General features: G+C 40.5%; 1 long non-coding RNA gene across 1 annotated transcript; it reads left to right on the forward strand.

Moving 5' to 3' along the window:
* The first annotated feature begins 1137 nt into the window (after nucleotides 1-1137).
* LOC310893369 lies at nucleotides 1138-18585 on the forward strand. Its single transcript, XR_014578941.1, has 8 exons — nucleotides 1138-1231; nucleotides 1963-2058; nucleotides 9899-10098; nucleotides 11658-11765; nucleotides 12404-12549; nucleotides 12682-12913; nucleotides 15820-15980; nucleotides 17916-18585. It is a non-coding gene; the product is annotated as an uncharacterized lncRNA (long non-coding RNA).
* The last annotated feature ends 3985 nt before the right edge of the window (nucleotides 18586-22570 follow it).

The following is a 22570-nucleotide window of genomic DNA, read 5'->3' on the forward strand; positions in this document are numbered from 1 at the left end:
TGGTTGTTAAAGCCAAATTTGTTGATCATTCATATTCTCAACAATTCATTCAAAACTACACTTTCTGAAAACATGACTGCTAAGAAATATGACTGGGAATATACTGGAGTTTCATGCAGAGCAATTCTAAAGTAAATTTATTCCATATTCAGTTGAATTTTCTTAAGCAAACAGTTTCAACGCTGACCTAGGCATAAGTGCGTTTTCTATCAAAACTGGAATAATTTCTGAACTGTTTTCTGAGCAGAAATTAAAAAAAAAAAAAAAAAAAAGCATTGTAGAGATAATAAAGAGCTCAAGTGAAGGAAGAAATTCACATTGGGCTCATCAATAGTTTTGTTTATAGCTGTAGAAATATTTTATGGTTATTATATCTCTTTTTCTTACCACACTATTCTACTAAATAAAAGTTAATTTAATCAGTCCAATAATATTATCCAAATGTCATTCATCTCCCAGTTTTGATTTATGTTTCTTTTTAATTTCAAATAGCTTTCTCAGTAATCTAGTTTTCTGGGAATTTATCGGGCTTTTATCTCTGGCCTATAACCTATCCAAATTATTACTCTAATTCTGTTCTTATTGGCACATACCACATTCTGACTTTGCATTTTCTCTTTTATGTTCTTTTATTCTAACTTTTATTAATCTTCTGCTTGTCTCATACGCTTTTCTGCTATAACAGCTGGGAATTTAAGCAATTCTTTATGCTTTGAAATTTGGCACTGATAGCGTGCCAACCAGGACAAAGATTTTTCAGATGTCTTTGTTGCTGTTTCTTTCTTTCTTTCCTTTTTTTTTTTTTCTCCTTCAGTAAAGAAGTTTTCATTTGGCATCTTTATGTACTGGTTGTATACAATTGTGTGTGCTATTGCTTCCTAATTTCTCATGAATATGTAACAGAAATCATTACAATAAGCACTAGTAAATAAGATGAGCAGTAAGTACTCAGTTACTCCGTGTTTGCTTTTGGCCCCATTCTGATGCTTTTACCCTTGTTGAGTAAGTAGTCAATGGTAGCCTCTTAATAACATGGGAAACAGCATGCAGGTGTGAAGAATCAGTTGTCAGAGATAAGACCCAGGTGAAAGACTTAAATAACAGCTGACATCATATTAAGATGGTGGGAAGTGAGGGAAGATTTTAGATCTAAATCTTTAGATTTAGCAAAGGTGTTGCCTCTGGAGCTAAGAATGGTGTCTATTCTCCTTTGAGTTGATTCTTACTTACAGTTGGGTACAAGTGTACATTCAGGTTTTGGCTTATTCCTTTCAGATTGCCTGGAGGTTTTGGTTGATTTTGTGAAAATTCAGCCAATCCAAATGGTTATTAGATAAAGTAGCAATGGTAGTCTGGGACTGGAGATATGCCTAACTCTGTGATAGAAGGAGTAGCAGGTTTTGTGTCTGTGGAGATTTTTTTAAATTTTTTAATTATTTTTTTTTCCTCCTATGTTTGTAAACACTTGAACAAGGAATTTTTCAAGTCTGGTGCTCCTACTTGGTGATGCTTGTGTCTCATGCTGCTGTGCTGCATCTAAGCTTAGCTGCATGATGTTGTAGGTGCAGGAATTACTGTAGGTAGCTTTGAATCCTTATTATGTAACCTATGGAACTGTACCTTATAGTTTTTCATGTTAAAAGATTCATTTTAAGGTAACGTAAAAGACAAAGTCTGACTTCTGGCAGCTTTCAAGAAAACCTTCTATTTGTCCTGAGTGATTTGGAGATGCTTAAAAGAAGCACTTTTGAGTAATATGACAGCTACAAGAAAGTATTCTATAATTATATAGAGAGTACTTTACTTAACACAAACTTAAATGTAGCTGGGCTTCTTTCATCAGTTGTACTTGATGTATAGAAAAATCATTGTTATTTTCAAGGGTTACTTACTTGTGTCTCAGCTCAGTGGCTGAAATGGTCTCCAATAAATTATTTGCCTGATCTTGTTCATCCTGCTTAGTAACCTGGTGCTGTGAGTGTGACTGCATGATCAGGCTGCAAGGCAAAGTGACTAAGTCCTCTTCTGCTCATTTTGGAATTGAGAGTTCAAGCCACTGTAAGTGAATACCTACTGTGGACCTGGAATTTCATTGCAGAAACTGCAAACAGGCATCTGCTGAATGTTTTCTGGTTTGAACACTTTCTGTCCTCCTACTGTTTCTGGTCAGGCAGTATTAGCTGAATTCTGCAGAAAGAACTCGCTCTAAAACACTGATTTGCAATGCTTTTTGTATGTAAGCCATGTCTGTAGTATGAGGAATACTGTTTAAATTTTGAGAATTTATAGGATGGCTACATGGATGTTGATGTAAGAAGTGATAACATCTGGCTTCTGCTATGCAGTAAACCAATGCTTTCTAAAATATATATATATAGAGAGAGAAAAATATATATATATTAGAAAAAATATATATATTTAAATCTATGCCTGATCTCCCATATCCCTCAGTTAAACTAACTTACATGCCTTTTTCTCCTAGCCCTTTGGAGGGGTAGATCTCAGAGGGTAGTAGAGCGTCTCCCCTGAGGCACCCTGTTCCTCACTGTGATAGGGGCACACTTCTGCCTGCCCCCTTCTTCCCTGGGCAGCAGGTGGGTTAGAGAATACTGTCCAGTTCTTTGCACTTCAGTGAGGGACTGGGCAGAGCTGGGTCAAGCAGGGAAAAGGGACAGATGAGTTAGTAGACTGGGATGGGAAGAATGCAGAGCCAAGGTGTTGGTGGGAGACAGAAATGAAGAGAAGGCTGTGGTTAGGCTCCTTGTGGAAGTGAGCTGGGGAGCAGGGTGTCAGATCCTAAACACTTATGTCATTTCTGCAGATATTGTTTAACAGTGGAACAAAAGCCTTTATTTCTAGTTGAACTGGTTATACTTGTGGACTGTGGAGCCCAGATAACAGGGTATGAGACACAGTGGTAGAGTTTGGTTTTGACATGCAGTGTTTTGTGTTTGGTACGTGCATCTTCAACCTCAGTCTTGATATCACAAGCTCCTCATGGAAACTACAGAAAATGAGAGCCAGCTCTGCTCAGCTTCTCTGAGGTTTCACTAGTTTAATGGAACTGCTCTGTTGCTGCCTTCATCAGAAATATATAAAACACTGAGGAGGAGTATCACAAAGCTGAAGTTCTTCTTAAAGAAGAACCTCTAAGTTCCCATAATTTTCTCCCCTTGGTGGAAGAGGGTTGGAGATCATACAATTATTTCAACTGGCAGTATGCCTGTTCCCGTGATCTTGTGCCCTAGCTGATGCCTCTGAAGAAGAATGCAAGAAACAGGTTTATAAACAATGAAAAAAGCATAGGCAATAGCTGCCTGTTCTTAGATAGTAGGCAGATGTGAGCCAGCAGTCTTTCTTTCTCTTCCTAGAGATTATGATGGGATTGGAGAAGGGGTGGTGTTACTGGGATTTGTTAAGACAAATTTTCAATATAGTTGAACAGTACAAGTTGGCAACTATGAAGCTCATCCCCTTGATTTCCCAACCTGACAATCTCTGATGTCATGCCAGTGGAAACAGATTTCTGCAACGTCAATTACATGTAATGTTCAAACTGAGGCTTCTGAATATGTATGATACTTGTCTAGTTAAAGATTTTTATTGCATTTAAAGACAAACCTTCACCTACGAAAATGTGCAATCTCCTTGAACAGGATTGTACAAGGAACTTATCCAAATTACACTACTCTGCATGACAACTCTTTTTCCTGACTGAAAGTCAGGACTGAAGCCTGAACCCAGAAATAACTTGGAAAACACTGTTAGTCATGACTAAGATCTTTTTTAATCCTATTCAACAATTGCAAGTTCTGATTTTTTTTTTTTTAATCTGAGTTCTTGGTTTACTTTGGAAGCAAATAGAAATTAACTTGGTATAAAATCCTGTAGCATGCTGGCTGAACATGGAGCAGTCTATGTTAGCGCTGGCACCTGAAGTATTGATGAGAAAAATCTTTAACTAAAAGATCTGTAACTGAAGCTTCTACCTTATTACAACCTAAAATATTTAAGTCTGTGAAAATGTGTTGGGTCAGCATTCCAAGTCTAGTTTTACTTTTGTACCAGCATGCAGAGCAGCTTGATCCAATGCAATTTGCAGCTTAAACATTGTAGTTTGTTTGAGATCAGTTCATAGTAACATGAAGTCTTTGTGTGGTGAGTAGACAGGCTTTTAAATATTTCTCCGGCTGGTCCTTCTTTCCAGGCCTTAGACCTTCTTGCCAACAGTGCTGCTGGGCTTACGATAATACTCTGTGGCCCAAGTCCAACAACAGATTTCTTTCATATTTTTTTCCAGGCCTATGACAACACTGTGGCTTCATATTGCAATCTTTTATTTTGGGAGCCAGAAGGCTAAATTCTTTAGGCTAGTCTACTAGAGCTTGGCTGACTCAACTCTAGTTAAAGATCTAGCCTTTACACCAGGTAATCATATATCACCTTGATGTTTATCTCTATGTTTTCATGTTTCTCCATGTTTTTCAGCTGGCTTCAGGTCTCTTCTTGAAAAGGAGATACAGTTATGTTCATAACGTAAGGTACATAGACAGTATAGGCTTCACTGATGTGTTCACTAATGTGGTTAGTTTGCCCTGAAGTTCAGTGCAGCTTTCATACGCTACCTATTTTGAAACAAAATTATTTGGAATCTTTAACCAGTTGTTCTGTATTGTACTACGGTGTGAACATTACTGAGCACTTTATTCTGATTCTTTTATCCACTGCGCAGTGTCACTTCCAACCTACTGGGTTGCTTCTCAGCTCTTGAACTGTACCTAGAGATTCATAGTTCTTCAAGAGAAGAATCTCTGGATGCACGTGTTTGCTATGACAGTGTCTTCTAAACAAAGGCAAAGGGCCTCCCTAAAGCCTTGGTCTCCATGTCCTGAGGAGCACTGGCTGAAATGCATTTGAACTTATGGTGGGGCATGTGTTTGTGCTCTCAGGAGGAAATGAACTTTGCTTTGAAGTGATGTTACTGGTGCCAAGTACAACATCAACAGAGCAAATGTAAAAAGTCTCACTGATATCTCTTTCTAGTCCTGGATGATCATCTGAGAAGGGGATTCCTCTCTGCAGTCAGGAACCATATGAGCTAACAAATATAATGTTACGGAAAAACTTTGCTCACAGTCATAGTTGGCTTGCTATTATGAAACCTGGTTATACTATTCAATTTTCTTGGAGAAAGGTCTCAGTCTCACTGACTTTTTTTTTGACTTTTCCTACCCTCTGTTCAGAAACTTTCATTATTGTATGCATTAAACATCACATGTTGCAAAATAAGCATGTATATTAAATTAAAAATAAATCAATAAATCAATAGAACAGATACAATAGTGTACTCCAAACCTGAGGCTGAGTTTTCTTGAGGTAAAAGGTTCAACTTGGTTTATCTAGGTATTTCAGAGATATGCATAGACATTTTACAACACTGTAAAAGAAACAAACAAACAAACAAAAAGCTAGCTAGCTAGTCCAGGCCTTTTTTTTAGCATATACATTTGAAAAGAAATAGGCACTCTCAGGGACTCCCAGACCACTTCCTTTTTTCCCCTATCTCCTGGACCAGCTGTAGAAACATTGTCCTGGCCAAGAGAAATGCTGAACATCTTCCTGGTTTGCTAGTTGTATTTATGAGCAGCTCCTCCTTTGTTACCTGGAGACATGCTTGAAGCAAAGTAACAACCACCATTATAAGAACAGCCTGAAGAGCTGCAGTGCATCACATGCAGTGATGAAAAGATACTCCTTTCACCTATGTTTTTTGTTTTTGAAACCAGCCCAGCCAGCTAAATTGCAATGCTTGCTGTATTCTCACTTGCCTTTTTGTTATCTGCCTGGTAGCTCTGGTGCCGTTTTTCCTTTGAACTTATTTTGCATATCAAGTGTTTTATTGAAACTCAGCAAGATTAGATCTATTCTGCTTTTTTTTTTTTCCCCCTATGAAATCAGTTATCTCAAGTTTGTGGCTATAGACTAGTGTCGTCCTGCCTTGCTTTCCTTTTGCAGTTGCAAGTTCTTGTTGCTTACTTCAGCTCTGATACACCTGTCTGAAAGTCCATCTGACTCAGTTCATTAAACTCAGAAAGGTGATTCTCCCTTGCCCCCATTTTCACCCCTTAAAAAGAGTTCTGTGCCAGGTAAGTGAGTTGAATTGCTTTGCAAATTATCAGAGGGTTTCCAGTGCTAGCACAAGGCACAAGGGTGACAAGCTTTCCTTATGCTGGTGCCTATTAGAAAACTATCAGGTCAGTTCTTTGTAAACCCGTATTGTGGTTTACTCTGCTGTTGGTTTGTCCTGGCCTGTAACTTTTCAAAATGTTTTGCAGAGTTGTCTAATTCATTTTTCCTTGTTTTGGGCTATCTGCACCTGATTTACTTTTGACCAGGTTTACTAGTTTATATTAAATACTAGTTTAGTATTTCTTGCACTACATGTATTTAACCAATAGAGTACTTGTCCTCTGTGTAGTACTCATGGAATTTAGGAAAGAAATCATCCTTATTTCACCTGGAGTATACTGAGCTCTGAATTTTTGTTTTCAGTTTACACCAGGTAAATCTGACTTTATCTGAACACCCTGCTTTTGCTTATATTCTTTACAGCATTGCTGTAGACACAAGCAGGAAAATCATGAGAATTACCAGGAGATGCTGAAGAGCATCATAGCTTAACAGGGTTTGTTGCTTTTAAAACGGCACCTTTTTAATCTGAACAAGAAAAAAAGTTCTGTTGGAAAAACTAATTAATAAAGAAGGTTGTGATGATAGCCAACAGGGTAAATGCAGCTTGTTTTAAATACTCGTCCTTTGAACAAAGTGGATGGATTTAGCATGCTAGCATTGACATGGCACAAGTTCTGAGCAGCCATCTCCCTGAAGAAATTTCCTGGTAATGGGGAAGCTGCGAACACAATGGCATTATGCCATCATCTGAGGAGGATTATGAACTTCCATCTAGTTTCAAAAGGGTCCAATAGAAATTGTGGGAATACTCCACTGTCTGGGATAAAAAGATCATAGAATAGCTCAGGTTGGAAGGGACCTTAAAGATCAGCTAACTCCAACCCCCCTGCCATAGGCAGGGATGCCACCCACTAGATCAGGTTGGCCAAGGCTCCACCCAGCCTGGCCTTGAAGATGTACAGGGTCTGGCTGTGATGAAGTTAACTTTCCCTACAGCAGCACATACCATGTTGCACTTCGCGCTCCTAGCTAGAGTAGTGTTAATACTGCACCAATGTTTTGGCTGTTGCTGAGCAGTGATGGCACAGCATCAGGGCTCTCTCTCCAATTTCCAACCTTCCCTCTCTACCCGAAAAAAAAAGGCTAGGAGTGGGCAAGAGGTGGTGAGAGGACAGCCGACCTATACTGACCAAAGGGATATTCCACACCATAGGGCATCATGCTCAGCAATAAAAGCTGGGGGGGAAAGGGGGAGGAGAAAGATGTTAATATGAAGGTGTTTGTCTTCCAAAGCAACCATTATGTGTATTGAGGCTCTGCTTCTTAGCAAGTGGCTGGACTTAGCAAGCTTGCTAGTGGGAAGTAGAGACGAGAAGCTTGCTTTTCTTGATCACTCTTTCATTAACCTGCTTCTATCTTAAACCCATAATTTTTTCCCACCCTCAAATTTTTCTTCCATTTTATTATCTACTCTCACTGAGGAGGAGGGTGAGAGCAGCAGTGTGATGCCTAGTTAACTACTGGTGTTAAACCTCAACAAAAGGACATTAACACTAGAAATATTTACAGGTCAGTCAGTCTCACCTCTATGCCTGGCAAGATCATGGAGCAGATCTTCCTGAAAACTATGCGAAGGCATGTGGAAAATAAGGATGTGACTGAGGATAGCCAACATGGCTTCACTGAAGGCAGATCATGCCTGACAAAGCTGGTGGCTTTCTACAACAGTTACAGCATTGGTGGACAGGGGAAGAGAAACTGACATCTTCTGCTGTATTGGGTTTATGTGGCAAGGTTTTGGTACTGGGGAGCTGCAGGGGTGGCCTCTGTGAGAAGAGTCCAGCAGCTGCCCCATGTTAGATAAAGCATGTTTCAAACAGCTCCAAAAGGGACCTGCAGCTGGTCAGAGCCAAGTCAATGAGAGATGTTGTTTGTGCCACTGTGAGAGCAGATTTGAGAAAACAGGGAAAAACAAAACAAAAACTGCGGCACAACAGCAGCTGGGAAAGTGAGGAGGGAAAAACAGCCCTGCAGACACCTTAGGTCAGTGCAGCAGGAGGGCAGGAGGTGCTCCAGGCACGCAGCAGCAGTTCCCCTGCGGCCTGTGGAGAGGTCCCTGGTGGAGCAGGCTGTCCCCCTGCAGCCCATGGGTCCCACACGGAGCAGATCTCCACGCTGCAGCCCGTGGAGGAGCCCCCGGTGGAGCAGGTGGCTGTGGCCTGGAGGAGGCTGCGGCCCATGGAGAGCCCCCGCAGGAGCAGGCCCCGGGCCGGAGCTGCAGCCCGTGGAGAGGAGCCCCCGCAGGAGCAGGGGGTCTGGGGGGAGCTGCCGCCCGTGGGGGACCCGTGCTGGAGCAGTTTGCTCCTGGGGGATGGACGGACCCCGTGGTACGGAGCCGTGTGGGAGCAGTTCTTGAAAAGCTGCTGCCTGTGGACAGCCCCCTCAGTTCGGGAAGGACGGCATCCCGTGGGAGGGACCCCGCGTGGAGCAGGGGCAGAGAGTGACCGTGAAGGAGCAGCGGAGACGAAGTCTCAGGGACTGACCACAGCCCCCATTCCCTGTTGCCCTGTGCTGTTCAGGGGTAGGATGTAGAAGAGGATCACGGGGGAAGGTGTTTTTGGTGTGTTTTTGTTTTTAGTTTCTAACTTCCCTAGCTTGTTAGCAACGTGTAACAAATTACATTAATCTTCCTGTGCTGAGTCTGTTTTGCTCATGACGATAACTGTTGAGTGATCTCCCTATCCTTATCTCAACCGTTGAGCCATTTTCTTTATATTTTCTCCCCCTTTCCTGTTGAGGATGGGGAGTGAGATAGTGGTTGTGGTGGAGGTTGGCTGCCCATCTGAGTTAAACCACGTTGACCTGGATTTGTTGAAAGCATTTGATGGTGTCCCCTATTAGATCCTAGTCTCTAAATTGGAAAGACATACATTTGATGGATGGACCACTCAGTGGTTAAGGAATTGGCTGGTTGGTCATACTCAAAGAACTGAGGTCAGTGGCTCATTGTCCAGGTAGAGATCAACAATATGCCTCATGTCTGAACAAAAATGGAAACAGAGTGTTTGTTACATTAACAAGAAGTATGCTGCAGCTATAAATGAACATTTTAACTAAGTCAGTGTGAAGTACAAGAAAATCAGGTTATATTTGGTATACTTAAATACATCTTGGTCCCCTCTACTAGGATCTGCATGTGTGGACCTCACTGGAAGAAAATAGAATCATAGGGGGAGAATCCCCTCCCTCACCCTGCTGGCCACACTGCTTTTGATGCAGCCCAGGATATGGTTGGCCTTCTGGGCTGCAAATACATTTTGTCAGCTCATGCTGAGCTTCTCATCCACCAGCTACCCCAAGTCCTTCTCCTCAGGGCTGTTCTTAATTCATTCTCAGCATTTGTGCTTGGGATTGCCCCAGCCCAGATGAAGGAATAATGGAATTAGTTTTTGTTTTTCTCTTTTGTTTTCTCTTTTCTCATATTTTCCTGGAGAATAGCAAAGAAGGAAAAAGATTCTTGGTGAGAAATACATTAGACACAAGAGACTTGCAAGGGTATACTTTCATACCCTTCAGCTGGGATTTGTCTTCAATTCACAAGTAAGAGCTAGGAGCTTCTTTTAGCACCAAGAGAGCTAACTCAGTTCTTCACTCAAGTGATGTCTTAGGAAAATCCTAAAATCCTTTTATTTTTTTTTTTTCCTAGACAAAGCCTGAGAGAAACTTATTTTGAAACACCAATGAATTTATGCTGACTTAACGTTTTTTGGGAGCAAAGGGGTTTTCTTCTTGTCTTACATACAAAAAAAAAGAGGACAAGTTAAAGCTTAAAGATTCAAATTAAACTATCTTCCTTTTTCCATTTGAAATGATTATATTTAAGATCCTCACATCATAATGACAAAGGTAAGGTCATATTTCCATTCTTTTTCATCTCTGAGCCTCTCCTGTATATACAGAATTTAACTCCTCATTCTATCTCGTTGAGGAAGACTGATACCCACCATCCAGCTATTTCTGTATTGCCATTCTGCTGGTTTGTCCGAGATGCTTAAACATGAATGGGAGCAAGATCAGATAACTGTGAAGTCCTAACAAATAATATCCTAGCATGCGTCTAAAAATCCATTAATTTTAAACAAAACTTAGCAGTCATTTTATCTTAACACTTCATTATTTTGAGCAAAATATGCAAATTTGGAAGAACTTTGGTAATGTGAATCTTTGCAAGGTGCTTTTTGACAGTTCTCTAGATACACAGCATTAGTGTATTTTAAACTTTTCTTGTGCTTATCAAACATGCATTGACAGTTTATCTGTGAAATGAAATATGGAAGTTACTGAGTATTTTGTTGTATTGCTTATTATTGGTTTTTAGTCATCCATAATCTGAACAATAGAATTAAATTACTTGCAGTGCCATTTTAAAGAAGAAGGCATATTTGCATCTGCACAGAAACTTTTGAGAAATGTCTTTTTTTAAAAAAAAAAAAAAAGAAAAGAAACTTTGTTCAAGATCAAATTGAAGTTTTTAATATCTGGTAAAAAAAATATTGAAGAAGAAGGAAACTTTGAGAGAGATTTAAAAAGGAATAGTGAGGTTTTTATTTTGTAAAAGCTTTAAATTATACTTTGATTAAACAGAACTTATTTTTCTTTGATAAAATGAACTTTCCAATTAGCTTTAGTAATATGATGCTTTACAGAAGTGGGTACTAAGCTCCTGTAAGTCAGACACTGCTTTTGTTAGACTTATCCCAAATACTGTTCTAAAAAAATGTATAGGGCATGAACCCATTATAAATTAAAACAATTTGGAGAACCACAGTAAGGTGTTTGTTTGTTTGTTTTTAATTCCTATGAAGAATGACCTTTTTCCCCCTATTTTCTCCACAACTGATCTTAAAAAGGTTATCCCTCAAGGAGTTATAGTGTATACATATCCTCTTTTACCTTGTGTGGCATGATAATTTTTCCTTAGCCACAGAAAATACGAAGTTATTCTCTTTTTGTCCATAACTCTGTCAGCTGTTCTTTCTTCTTAGCCCATTCGTCAGTATTTGCCTAGATAAATTTATTTAGACTAGAAGCCTCAATATTTACACCAGACCTTGAGCTAATCCTAATTTCACTCTTCAAGTGAATGGGAAGACTATTGCATACAGGGCTGTGCAACCCTGTACATGCTAATAATCATTTCAAATACAGCTTCCATCGTCTCATTTAAAATACAGATACACTGCATCCTGTGATGTACTAATACATATGTGTGTATATATAGAGATATATATTTCTCCCACTACTTGGGTTAAAGAATTGAAATGTAAATTGTGTAGTGTGCTAAGGAGACTTGGAGAGGAACTGAGGACAAACTGCTTAACTGTATATACATTATTCAAAGTGCAGGTCGAGGATTTTATTTATTTATTTTAATTGTTTCCTTTTTTGCATCTCATTTACTAAAGGATTCCAAGACAAGCTGCTTCTCCTTCTAACTTCTCTGCATTTGTTCTTCTATGAAGAAAGGCTAAGAGAGCTGGGACTGTTCAGCCTGAAGAAGAGAAGGCTTCAGGGTGACCTCATTGCAGCTTTTCAATACTTAAGTATTGATTAAAGGGGGTTTAAAAAAGAGACTGAGAACAACTTTTTTCTCAGTCAAATAATGACAGGACAAGGGGGAATGGTTTTAAACTAAAAGAGGGGAGATTTAGATTAGATGTTTGGAGGAAATTCTTCACTCAGAGGGTGGTGAGGCCCTGGAACAGGTTGCCCAAAGAAGCTGTGGATGTCCCATCTCTAGAGGTGTCCAAGGACAGGTTGCCCTAGGCAACTTGATCTAGTGGGTGGACATCCTGGCAGGGGTGTTGGAACTAAGTGGTCTTTAAGGTCCCTTCCAACCCAAGCCATTCTATATGCTATATGTTATATTCTGTTTCACATACCTTCATCACTACAGTACTGACATAGAGTACTATTGCACACTATGAGTGAGGTGGAAAACTAAAAGGAGCAGCACTTAACTGAATGCAACAGCAGTTTTCTGAATCCCTACCAGTCACGGTAGATGCTCTGCAAAATATCTTCAAAACCTTCACTTCCAGGATTGTTTTGGTTATTGAAGCATTCTTCCTGAATAAGATGCTTGATTAAATTACTATATTTCTAATTTTGTAATTCAAGAACAGACTTCCCTTTGCATTTGTATTGCCAGGCAAAGTACAACTTGTCCAGGGAAGGAAGGAATGAGCCTTTCATATTGCCCCATATTACTACCACAGTGTGAGGAGGATGCCATGAATGTTTTGTTCCTTCACTGCAGCTAAAATAATTTTAAGATAATGACTTACATACATTATGGTATGTGAGACCTGTGTTTTCATTCTGTTTCTGCCCCCTCCCTAATGTAAAATAAATGAATAAATGGCAGTTCATAGGGTGTCTTCAAAAGATGCTGTAATGAGAATTCTTGATGTTAAAATCCTTTTCTAGGCCCATTCCTTGGCTATCTTGATCATTAGGAGCCAACATACATTGCTGGGACAGTATGATTTTTGCTATGGTCATAGAAGAACTTGAATGTAAAGCTGAGGCTCATCAAAGTCTGTGAGACCCGTAACACTACCTCTGCTCTTCTCTTGGTGATTTGGTTGACTCTCTGGAGAGATAACAAACTCAAATAGGGAATACAGAGAAACTTTAAATTTGAATATCAAGAAGAAAGGTAAGCTAATGCATACTGGGAAGATGGGCACTTGTTCTTATTTACAGAAAATGGGAAAAAAAGGATGGATTTGTTTATGGTAGAATAAAAATTACGTAGTCAAGAGTTTTCCTAGCTTGGGGCACAGAAAAAGGCTTGCAGTGAGACAGTGGGAAAATCTCGGTGAAAACAGATCCATGGGAAATATTACTGTTTCCTGATGGGCTCTGGTAGAACAATCATGTGGAGTATCACAGGAAACACAGATCAGCCAGGATAAATCTGCATGAGAGTCCATGGATATGGGGCATCCAAACAGCAGCTTCCATAGAGTGTCTTTTCACCATAAATTGCTAGAATCTGAAGACCAACACACATCAGTTCAGTTCAACAAATCAAAACTTTATTTCAGCTAAATTGAGGCTTTTTTTCCTGCACTTGGAATATCAACTCACTTTAATGGAAACTGCATTTGTTTTAAAACCTTTCTGAAAGAAAACTCCTTACTAAGTCAAATACCATATATATTTGAGCAGGAAATGCCTTTCATTTTTAAAAACTTTTTCACGTTTTTTATAGTCCTTTGATATAACATCATCCTGGCTACATGGCATATTATTGTATGATTTTACATGATGTAGAAATAACTCAGATGGTCAAGAGATAAAGGTATTTGAGGCAGTCACCTTAGAAGTATAATCAATACAATCAAGGTTATTACTACTGTTGAGAAGACAGCTAAAAGACGTTGGATGCTTCTACTCTATTTCTCCCTTTCATATGAAAGGATTTGCAGTTATTTCCTCAATTTAATGGTGGAGGAATGTGATATTTAACTTGACGGATATCTTCTCCCCTCTCCGTCATCCACCTCCCAATAAAAACTTGTCTAACTTCAAAGTTTTCACAAATTAAAATCTGGTTACCAAAGCAGCTCTCAGCATATATCAACATGCCTTAAAAATAAAAACACTTATTCAAAAGCTGTGCAGTTACCGGTGGCTTCCTTGGGGTTGGGTGTGTACTTTTTTCCATTTGGTTCAGACTGAAATGGTGGGAAGATGACCTGTTGGCACTCACTGCTTAAAGAATTCACGTGTAGTGCTCCAATGTTAGAAGTTAAGCCCTAATTTTACTGGGGGCGCTTGCAGTATGCAGGCCTGGTTACCCAATGAATCCTGGTGCTGAGTTTTCTGTGAAGGTTGCTCTGCCTTGGGATACAGTGCTTCCAAACAGCCCCTTCACTACCTTCAGTGAGTTTTGGCATAAATTCGTATTGCTGTGAAAGTTTTCTTTTCATAGTGCTTATATGTGTCCATATGTTTAGCTTAGGATTTTACTGAAAGAAAATAGATCAACAGAAAACTTTCATAACCATAGCATACACTGCTCATACATACATATCCTTATGCACGTACATGCACAAACAGGCAGTACTGTATTACCAAATTCAATCTGATACAGTACGTTAACTTTTTTTTTAAATGCCATCCAAAACTAGAAATATACCAGATTCTATTGTGAAATTGTATATTTACAGTATTCAAGTCATCCTACAGAAAAGGGAAGAAATAACAGACTTAGTGAACATTTTGTCCCTAAAACATCTTAAACCTTCCTTATTGCACAAGTAACCACAGAGTATTTTCTGCCACAGCTGTTTTTCATGTCTGATGTAATTGTTTTGTTAAACATTATTTGTTTGCATTAACCAGATACTGTTATTACTGTGGATACTCATTAAAACATGCCCTGTGCCCCTCTGAGGTGGGGATTTTCAAAAGTTCATAGGATTGGCTTAACTTTGCAGAAATGACCTTAATGGGAAAGGCTGCCATTGGATCTCTTTCCATGTTTATCAACAATTTTTGTAATTGTGTGTAGTCAAATATAGTTACATTAACCTTAAAAACAAGCATAACCAGCAAGAACAAATTTGGAAAAAATAGAAAATAAAAAAATATAGACATGACAGAAATGTCAGTGAGTATTTGTGACAAATTTAACATTTTGCTATTTTTTTTTTTAGATAGAGTGCAATTTTCCTGCAAAGCTTAATTTTTTTTTCCTGAATACTGACCAAATACAATTTGGTCACAACTACTTTGTGCAGTTTTAAGATGCCTGGTGGTGTCTAGAATCATGGTAATTAAAATACACCACTTTCAAATGACATTCAATTGCTCGTTGTAGAGAAATCCAGATACCATGCTACCACACTGCCAGGGTTTGACAAGCACAGTATTTATAGGCTGTGAAGAAGAAAATGGGCCCAGGACATAGCAAATAATGCTATCTGTGGCCCTGTCTTAATGCTTCTGGACTACAAAATAGTCACATGCACTTGCTTGAAATGCATTAGCATGGTTAGTATGCTTGTTAGTCAGCATTAAAAAGGCTGTCATGTGAATCTAATTTGGTTGAGATTGCATGAAAATACTGATTTGCCTGTCAAGAAAGAGCTTTAAAAATCTGTCAAAGTTAATGGATGAGGAAACACTATAATATATACAAAGTAAGTGTAAAAAGGCAGATCTTGACCTTTTACTCACCTCTTTTTTTTTCTTTTTTTTTTTTTTTTTTTTTCCCAAAATATAAATGGAGGTTACCCAATGGCATTCACAACTGGTTACCAGAAATATTTTCACAGGTTATGTTTTCCTTGTGGAAGACATTGCTGCAGCCAGTGGCAGGGCATAGTCAGGATTCCAGAAAGAATTGAATGTTTTTATGGATAGCAAAAATATCTACATGATTAAATGTATCTGGGGAAATATTTCAAATCATTCAAACAAAACAAATTACACTGATCACTTCTCCTGTGAATGGCTTATTGCATATCTTCTATTGATGGATGGCTTGTATCATTCTTTCAAGCTTTCTGGTCCTTTCCCATCTATAACATACCTTCCTTCCTTTTTTTTCAGTCTGACAGCATTGCAGTTAAAACTTGTCGGGTGTGTTCTCCCATCCACTCCTATGAATTTCTTCTTTCACCACTAACAAATCAAAAATCTTCTGGGAAGTGCTGGTCTGGGAGTTGTTATAGGCATGCTTCCAAAGCCATGAAGGAAGTCTCTCAGATGAGGTATGAGTTTATTAACAGGGAGGTACCATGTGCATCTGTAGCTCTGTTGTGTGGTCACTTGGCTCTGCTGGCTCCAATCTGGCTCTAAAGCTGCTATGAGAGGTTCAGACACAGAAATGAGAATCCTCCCCTAGCGCCTTTCTTACTAGCCATTCACAAGATGAGGTATAGGATGGGGTAGGACAAGAGTCTCAGAAAATGTGACAGTGCTATGTCTTACCTCGCTTCCTTGTTGCATGTTTGTTAGCAAGATGGCTCTAGAAACAGCAGTTAGAGAAATGAAAGCTTAATTTTAATGAAATATAAATGAGTTCATTAAGCACTTTTCCACCTTTTGAAATCTGTATTATGATTTCTGATGTAGCTTTCTGTAACAGATTCTGTAACAGAATCTTCTCCCTCTCCTTGGTAGCTTTTTACTCACAAGCACAAAGATTTTTGTGTTCATCATCTGTCAGTCAGCATAAGGTACCTTGCATATTCTTGCACTGACAAGATTCAGTCTATTGCAGTACCTTTATATTTCAGCAGTCCCGTTAACAATCTTTCATTATGTGGTGCAGCACAGGCTGAATTTCAAACCGTCACTAGTACTTAAAACTACACGTGCAAAGAAAGGTGCTTTACAGTCTTAGAAAACTCCAAAGAACATGGCAGGCATTAAGTTGATGCTGCAGTTCTGAATGGGATGAACAAGCAAATAAAAGCCTTGAAAAAAGACAACCTCTCACCTGTGAGCTTTTTGCTGTTTGTGGGCTGATATTCTTTGTTACTTTACATTCTATCAGTTGGGTCTCCAGTCTTGATGGAATAGGAGAGACTAGCATGCTGAACCAACTTTAAGGTACTTCTCCACTTAATGAAATCCATGAGTCCAGTCAGATACCTGGACTGCTCACTGACACTTAAAGAGAAACAATTGTCCTATGCATGTAAAAATGATGAACCAAGCTAACTACAAATCATATGAGCAGACCTCTGGGAAAGGCCAAGAAGCAGAATAGAGCCATGGAGTCCTGTGGGATAATTTCTGCTGGGGTTCTGCCTCAGTAGAAAATTCTGCTGGGGGGGGGGGGAGGGAGGGGAAGAGCTCTCGAGGAAAAATAGCTCACTTAAACCAACAGCCATAGCACTCCTGAAATGAGAACATGCTGATAAAGTGATGCTGCATTTCCTAGTGGGTTCAGATGAATAACCAGTCAATCAATCATGCCTGGCTGTTTTCTAAATTTGTAATGTATCTGACTTGAGTTCCATACCCATAGAATACAATTTTCTATTTCTCTGTCTAGTCTGATAACAGCTTAAGTGATAGACATATATTCTGCTTGGATAAAATGAAGGAGTAGAGTTTCAGGAAGACACCAGAAACCAATTTTTAATAAAAAGTAACAAGTAAAACTATTCTGTCTAATTGCATAGTGACAGCTTTGTCAAAGAATTAATGTCTAATGGTTGAAGGACACACTAGGAACCTTATGCTCGAGTCTGCGCTGACCTACTTTACAGTCTTGGCTGAATCATTTATTTTCTCTTTAGCTGTATCATCATTCAGCAAGGTAGCTCTGGAAATACAGGAATGTAAACCTTTCTTTTTATCCATTTGGATTTTTAGGGGGGTTGGCTGCTTTAGTTTTGTTTTTATTCTCTCATGAAATGTTATACATCTGTAACTGCATACTTTTATTAAAAATGCTTGCTGCATTATGTTTGGAGAATGTTGTTGCTGAACTATTTGTCTGCAAAACTGAAACTCTAAGGTCCTTAAAACTGTTAGATTTTCCCCACACACTGATTTCTTTATTTTTTAAGAAACTAAAGAAAGTGTTGAGAGCATTTGTTCAAAGAAATTCTTTGCTTATGTTATGATCTCTATTAGTTGTTCCTTGACAACTTGATCTCTGTTATAAGGTTTTTTGTGGTTTTTTTTTTCAGACTTTTGGTTTCCATGACAGCTCTTCATTCCTCAACCCTTCCTACTCCTTTGGTTTGGATATTATGACAACTGGTCTTCTGATGATTGTGGCTTGCCGGTAACTATAATGTCTAGAATGTGTGTCCTCTTACCTACTTAAACTCTGGTCTCTTCCCAGACTGGAGAAGACCTTTCGTCTTCTTTCAACGTATTTCTTATTTTGTGTGTGGGTTCACCAGTTGCATTTCCTTATATTTTGTTAGCTCTCTTCCTGAAAATACTTTCCAACATACTCTGAGCACAGAATCATAGAATTACAGAATCAGAGTGGATTGGGTTGGAAGGGACCTTAAAGATCTTTTAACTCCAACCCCCCTGCCATGGGCAGGGACACCTCCCTCTAGACCAGGTTGCTCAAAGCCCCATCCAGCCTGGCCTTGAACACTTCCAGGGATGGGGGCAACTTCTCTGGGAAACCTGTACCAGTGCCTCACCACCCTCATAGTAAAGAACTTCTTAATATCTAATCTAAATCTACTTCTTTTAGTTTAATGTCATCCCCCCTTGTCCTATCACTACACTCACTGACAAAGACTCCCTCCTCAGCTTTCTTGTAGGCCCCTTTTAGGTAATGGAAGACCGCTGTAAGGTATCCTTAGAGCCTTCTCTTCTCCAGGCTGAACAACCACAATTCCCTCACCCTGTCTGAACAGAAGTGTTTCAGGCCTTTTATAATATTGGCCCTCTTCTGGACTCATTCTAATACATAAATGTCCTTCTTGTCCTGGGGACCCCAAAGCTGAACAAAGAACTCCAGGTGGGGACTCACAAGAGGAGAGTAGAGGAGAATCACCTCCTTTGCCCTGCTGGCCACACTTCTTTTGATGCAGCCCCGGATAAAGTTGATTTTCTGGGCTGCAAGTGCACTTTGATGGCTTATGTGGAGTGTCTCATCAACCGACACCCCCAGGTCCTCCTTCTCAGGGCTGTTCTCAGTCCAATCTCCAAACAGCCTGCATTTGTGCTTGCAATTGCTGTGGCCCAGGTTCAGGACCTTGCACTTGGCCTTGTTGTAACCTCATGAGGTTCACACAGGCCCACCTCTCAAGCTTGTCCAGGTGCCTCTGGATGGCATCCCTTCCCTCTGGTGTGTTGACCGCACCAGACAGCTTGGTGTCAGCAGCAAACTGGCTGAGGGTGCACTTAATCCCACTGTCCATGTGTGGTGTTTTTTCTCATCTGGGAAGCCAACCTCCACCACAACTGCTCTCACTATCTACCCTCAAAACGGAAGGGAGAGAAAATATAATGAAAAAGGCTCAAGGGTTGAGATAAGGACAGGGAGATCACTCAACAGTTATCATCATGGGCAAAACAGACTCAGTATAGGGAGATTAATGAAATTTGTTACATATTACTAACAAGCTAGAGAAGTTAGAAACTAAAACTATCTTCCCCCCATCCACCCTCTTCTGTGTTCTCCCCCTGAGCAGCGCAGGGGAACAGGGAATGGGGGCCACAATCAGTCCATGACACTTTGTCTCTGTCACCCCTTCCCAGTCACTTGCTGCCCCTGCTCCACGCGGGTCCCTCCCACGGGATGCTGTCCTTCCTGAACTGAGCCTGCGGGGGCTGCCCACAGGCAGCAGCTCTTCAAGAACTGCTCCCACACGGCTCCGTACCACGGGGTCCATCCATGCCCCAGGAGCAAACTACTCCAGCACGGGTCCCCCAAGGGCGGCAGCTCCCCCCAGAACCCCTGATCCTGCGTGGGCTCCTCTCCACGGGCTGCAGCTCCGGCCCGGGGCCTGCTCCTGCGGGGGCTCTCAATGGGCCGCAGCCTCCTCCAGGCCACATCCACCTGCTCCACCGGGGGCTCCTCCACGGGCTGCAGCGTGGAGATCTGCTCCGTGTGGGACCCATGGGCTGCAGGGGGACAGCCTGCTCCACCAGGGACCTCTCCACAGGCCTCAGGGGAACTTGTGCTGTGTGCCTGGAGGACCTCCTGCCCTCCTGCTGCACTGACCTAAGGTGTCTGCAGGGCTGTTTTTCCCTCCTCACTTTCCCAGCTGCTGTTGTGCAGTAGTTTTTTCCCTTTCTTAAATCTTCTTTCACAGCAGTCCAACCAACATCATTCATGGCTCAGCTCTGGGCAGTGGCGGGTCCCTTTTGGAGCCGGCAGGAGCTGGCTCTGCTCTGACATCGGGCAGCTGCTGGGCTCTGCTCACAGAGGCCACACCTTGCAACTAAACCCTTGCCACATAAACCCAACATGCCACGTTGCCAACAAAGGTGTTTAACGGTACCAGTCCCGATACTGATCCCTGAGGAACACCACTCATTACTGATCTCCACTTGGACATTGAGCCATTGACCACTACTCACTGAGTGTTACTACACTGCCAGATCCTTACCCACCGAGTGGTCCATCTGTCAAATCCATGCCTCTCCAATTCAGAGACAAGGATATCATGGGGGACAATGTCAAGTGCTTTGCACAAGTCCAGGTAGATGTCAGTTATTCTTCCCCTGTCCACCAATGATGTAACCCCACTGTAGAAGGCCATCAGACTGGTCAAGCAAATGTCATCTACCCTTAGTGATCCATGTTGGCTGTCACCGATCAATTTTTATTTTTCATGTGCCTTAGCCTCGTTTCCAGGAGGATCTGCTCCGTGATCTTACTCATCACTGAGGTGATACTAACTTGCCTGTGGTTCCCTGGCTCTTCCTTTTTTCCTTTTTTTTTTTAAAAAAAAAAGGGGATTGTTTCCCCTCTTCCAGTCAGTGGGAACTTCACTGGATTGCCATGACTTCTCAAATAAGATGGATAGTGGTTTAGCAACTACATCTGCCAGTTCCCTCAGGACACACGGATACATCTCTTCAGGACCCATGGACTTGTACACCTTCAGGTTCATTAGCTGGTCTCAAACCTGATCTCCCACAGTGGGTGGTTCACCATTCTCCCAGTCCCTGCCTTTGCGTTCTGGGGCTTGGGCAATGTGGTTCGAACTCTTGCCAGTAAAGACTGAGGAAGAAGTCACTGAGAACCTCATCCTTCTCCATATCCTGGGTAATATGATGCTACCTATTATTTATGGAATATCTTCAGTCATTCCTATTTATCTTCCTTTCTTCTCCCTTAAATTCATCCATAAAACCCAACGTTTTATTTCTTGTCTGCTGAATGGCCATACTAATGATTTTAAGTATCCACAGCTTGCATGAAGCAGCTGATCTAACCTCAGAAGGTTGAAAACAGGACATATTATCTCCTCTATCCTTCCTTTTTGTTTTATCCTCCTGGAGCTCTGTCCTGCAGACCTCTCTGGACAGTCCATAATCCAGGTATACTAAGTGGAAGAATATTGCGCACAGTTATAAATTGCACTGACAGCTTATGCTTGATTTTTGGCTCTTTGCTTATCTTAAATAAGACCACTGAAATCAAATAAGTAATTTAATAACTCAGGATAAGAGAAGGATCTGGCTTCATAAAATTACCTTTTTGTAACATTAAAATGTATGACTTCACCCCACTGAAATAAACATGTTCCACCCAACTCGTTTTTTCTTCCACATTTTTTTCACATGTGAGCTCTGTGCCATTATTTGACTGCAATATCAGTCTCAGAAGTGGAAGTTTTTTATCAGTCACAAAACCATGTGATATCTAGTTTTCTAAAATTGTGTGGTCTTTTTTTTTTTTTCCATGTAGCATGAAATATTCTACAATCTTTTTATTCTGGGCTGGCTAAAATCTGTCCTTTTCCTATGGCACTCTGTTTTGTCTGTACTCCTACTCAGAGGTATTTCACTAGCTTATCTCCTTTCATTATTGTTTAAAGGGAGAAAGTGTTGCCAGTTGCTAGTTGATAAAATAAGAAGTGAATGACAGCAACCTACAATTTTATGAAAGAATCTGGTTTTAAAATTTAAATGTAGCTGGCGTCACTTATCTTCGTATAGCTTCTGCCTATGTGGAAAAAAAAATCTCTCTTTTTATAACTGCTTGTCAGCTGAATAATAGAATGGGGGGAGCCAACTTGAAAGACATGGCTGATTGGTGCGATTGAAAAGGCCTTTACAATTAGAGTTCTGGCAGAACACAAAAAAGAAATTGTCTGGCCATGAAGAACGGAGCCTACTTTAGAATTCCCTTTTCTCAGCCAGATAGCATGCATCACTGTTCATGCATTCTCTTGACATTGAATAGAGGACTTCAGAACTACCACCCCAAATTATCCCTTACTGTTTGGTTCTATTCGTGATATTTGTTTGGGGGAGGAAAAAAAAAAAAAAAAACCTCTATTACTGACTGTAATGGCATGTGGCTAAATTCCATTCCATTTATGCACTTAATCTCTTAAGCTTGTTTCCCCTCCCCCCATCAATATTGCAACACACACTTTACTTTGATTAACTCTTTTCATATGATGGGAAGAAAAACAAAGTTCTTTCCTTATTCTCATCTTCCCTCCCTTCACTTCATTTTACTTCCTTCTCCCCCTCCCCTTACCCCCCCGACTCCACCTCAAACAGTTGTGTATGTGAATCAAAAGAGGAAGGAAGCCCTTGCAGGTGTGTTTTGGATTACAGTGGTAGAACAATAGGGCAGCCTTCAATTAACTCTATACCTATTCACAGAGAATATTTGTTCCCTCATCTCCAG

Source organism: Anser anser (assembly GCF_964211835.1).
Source record: "Anser anser genome assembly, chromosome: 2".
NCBI lineage: Eukaryota > Metazoa > Chordata > Aves > Anseriformes > Anatidae > Anser > Anser anser.